This window comes from Trichosurus vulpecula, chromosome 4 (genome assembly GCF_011100635.1).
Source record: "Trichosurus vulpecula isolate mTriVul1 chromosome 4, mTriVul1.pri, whole genome shotgun sequence".
In the NCBI taxonomy this organism is placed as follows: Eukaryota; Metazoa; Chordata; class Mammalia; order Diprotodontia; family Phalangeridae; genus Trichosurus; species Trichosurus vulpecula.
Window position 1 is genome coordinate 284,425,609 of NC_050576.1, and position 3,969 is coordinate 284,429,577.

Genomic DNA, 3,969 nt, shown 5'->3' on the forward strand with positions numbered 1-3,969 from the left:
TCGGGAAAAGAAATGAGAGTGATGCAAGAAAACCATGAAAAACAAGTCAATGGCTTGCTAAAGGAGACCCAAAAAATACTGAAGTAAATAACACCTTAAAAATAGACTAACTCAAATGGCAAAAGAGCTCCAAAAAGACAATGAGGAGAAGAATGCCTTGAAAGGCAGAATTAGCCAAATGGAAAAGGAGGTCCAAAAGACCACTGAAGAAAATACTCCCTTAAAAATTAGATTGGAGCAAGTGGAAGCTAGTGACTTCATGAGAAATCAAGATATTATAAAACAGAACCAAAGGAATGAAAAAATGGAAGACAATGTGAAATATCTCATTGGAAAAACCACTGACCTGGAAAATAGGTCCAGGAGAGATAATTTAAAAATTATTGGACTACCTGAAAGCCATGATCAAAAAAAGAGCCTAGATATCATCTTTCAAGAAATTATCAAGGAGAACTGCCCTGATATTCTAGAGCCAGACGGCAAAATAGAAATTGAAAGAATCCACCAATCACCTCCTGAAAAAGATCCCAAAAAGAAAACTCCTAGGAATATTGTTGCCAAATTCCAGAGCTCCCAGATCAAGGAGAAAATACTGCAAGCAGCCAGAAAGAAACAACTTGAGTATTGTGGAAACACAATCAGGATAACACAGGATCTAGCCGCTTCTACATAAGGGATCCAAGGGCTTGGAATATGACATTCCAGAGGTCAAAGGAACCAAAGGATTTAAAGGATTAAAACCAAGAATCACCTACCCAGCAAAACTGAGTATCATGCTCCAAGGCAAAATAAGGATTTTCAATAAAATAGAGGACTTTCAAGCTTTCTCAGTGAAAAGACCAGAGCTGAATAGAAAATTTGACTTTCAAACACAAGAATCAAGAGAATCATGAAAAGGTAAACAAGAAAGAGAAATCATAAGGGACTTACTAAAGTTGAACTGTTTTGTTTACATTCCTACATGGAAAGATGATGTGTATAATTCGTGAGACCTTTCTCAGCATTAGGGTAGTTGAAGGGAATATACATACATATAGACAGAGGGCAAAGGATGAGTTGAATATGAAGGTATGATATCTAAAAAAATATCAAATTAAGGGATGAGAGAGGAATATATTGAGAGAGGGAGAAAGGGAGTGATAAAATGGGGTAAATTATCTCACATAGAAGTGGTAAGAAAAAGCAGCTCTGTAGGAAGGGAAGAGGGGGCAGGTGAGGGGGGGAAGTGAGTGAATCTTGTCTCATCGCATTTGACCTGAGGAGGGAATACCATACACACTCAATTGGGTATCTTACCCCACAGGAAAGTAGAGGGAAGGAGATAAAAAAGGGGTGATGATAGAAGGGAGGGCAGATAGGTGGAGGAGGTAATCAAAAGAAAACACTTTTGAAAAGGGACAGGGTCAAGGGAGAAAATTGAATAAAAGGGGATAGAATAGGAAGGAGCAAAATATAGTCAGTCTTTCACAACATGAGTATTGTGGAAGGGTTTCACATAATGAAACATGTGTGGCCTATGTTGAATTGCTTGCCTTCTTAGGGAGGGTGAGTGGGGAGGGAAGAGGGGAGAGAATTTGGAACTCAAAGTTTTAAAAGCAGATGTTCAAAAAAAAGTTTTTGGATGCAACTAGGAAATAAGATATACAGGCAATAGGGCATAGAATTCTATCTTGCCCTACAAGAAATTAAGGGAAAAGGGGATGGGGGGGAGTGGGGTGGCAGAAGGGAGGGCTGATGGGGGAACAGCGCAATCAGAATATATGCCATCTTGGAGTGGGGGGGGAAGGATAGAAATGGGGAAAAAATTTGTAATTCAAACTCTTGTGAAAATCAATGCTGAAAACTAAAAATATTAAATAAACAAATAAATAGTTTTAAAAATTGTATGTTTTGCTTTTATGATATTTATAATATTTCCTAAGTGTTACAATGTTACCTGAAGAGTTACCTTCTTTAGAAAATTGACTTTAAAATATTCATAGAAATATCTTTCTTTTGTTTTTACGTAGTCTGTATTTCCCCTTGTGTTCTAGTTCCCACCCTCATCCTCTTACAGAACCATGTCTTAGAACAATTGACCTTTAAAGAAGCACCCCTCCTGTCCTGTCCAGATACTGGAAGACATCCCTTAGACACATCACACAGCCTGTCAAATTTTCAAGTAAAGGGAGACAGCTTCACCAGGTTACATCTTTTTGCAAACCACTAGTCTGTTGCACGCATGAAGCAACATAAGGAGAAGAAACAGTATAATCTAGGCTCAATTCGACACGAAATCCCCAGGAAAAATCAAGCTGCAGACCTATCTAGCCCTCTTGCTTTACCCACATATTGGCGAAAAAAAAAAGTTCTTCCAGCCTCTGTCTCACTGTTTCAACAATCTGGCTAACAGCTGCTGTGGGGGTATAAAACCAACAACAATCAGCACACAGAACCCTGCAAGCCTAGGTTCTTTTGATCTGCTTTACTAAGGAAAGCAACGTTAAGGAGTTAACAATCTTACTTTAGTCCAGCATGCAAATATCATTCACTTAGTTCATGGGAAAAAGCCAGCACCCTGAACTTCAGAGCAAATACAAGTAAATTACCAACATCAACAAACAAACCTTGCCTGATTCAAATCTCAATGCATAGTTACCAGAGTTTAACAAATTTCGAACATCTGGGCTTACAAGCTGAAGGGCTCTTAACTACAGGGGCCCAGAGTCTCCACATCAGCATACCCCCAAGAGTGAGAGCCCTAAGCGAATAGCTCTGTCTTCCCTTTTTATGCACTCTTTAGCTGTCATCAAACAGTCATCTGAGCCACCAGAACTTAAGCTCTTACTTTAGTAAGGCTTTAGTCTTAGCAACTTCCTTTAGGACCCTGGGGGCTTAGCACCTAGTAGCTAGGGATTTTGGGCCTACTTGGGACCTCCCTTCATTGGCCGCACCTTAGTTACCAATGCACTCACATACTGGCAGAGATGGAAATTCTCCATCATGATCCCTTTTTAAGAAGAATCCATTATCATGCAGCCAGAGGTGAAACTGGCCCAACTCAAATGCTGCTGAATCAGTCATCCCCCACCTCCTTTGTTCCCGGTGGGTGCAGATAGTAAGGCACTAGCTTAAGAGAACAGGGGTTATACTCTCGTCATTTTACTGGACCTCTCCGTTATGGTTCAACGTTTAAGCAGATGCAAACTCCAAGACACATAAAGCCAAGCCCTCGGTTTAGCGCATCCCCATACTGGGGGAAGACCTTGGGTTTACCCTGCCTCTTCTCCTGCACTCCACTCTAAAGCCTGTTTCTTGCCTACTACCCTGCTAGTCTGCTGTATACAGGACCACCAAGGATATTCCTTGGGGGCAAGGGTAGGGAAGCAGAACAAAGTGATGCAGTTCAAGTTGCAGTCGGTGCACCCAAGGATTAGTGGATTTCCTTTATCAAAGAGAAACAAATGGAAGTGGATTTTTTTTAATTGAGGAAGGTGCATCTTTTTACTACCAAGATGCCCATTCCTTTGCCTGCTTTCCTCCCTTCCTTCCTCCTTCCTTCCTCCTTCCCTTCCTCCCTCCCTTCCTTCTTTCCTTCGTCATCAGAGTTTAAATAAAAAAAGCAGCTGCACCTGGACCAAGGGTGTGGAAAGAGATTGAGAAAACCACCTCAACTTTTCCCCAGAATTTAATAGATCATTCTAAAGAAGTCTGAGCAAACAAAGCACAAAGGTGGGGAGAACAACTTGGAAGGATTTGAGGAACTAGGATCTCTCCTCTCCAGAGGAGATTAAGTAGGGCTTAAATGGATGGCCCTGCGGGGGTGGGTTATTGGTCCCATCAGTGGTTTTTGGCCCATCTCTGGGCTGTTGGGAACCTTGACGAGGTGAGGATAAAAAGCTCACCTAATAAGGCGGGCAGACTGCACGGTTGGTGTGTGTCACTTTCTGTGCCTGTCGATTGCTCTGTGGGTCAGAGACAAAGCAGATC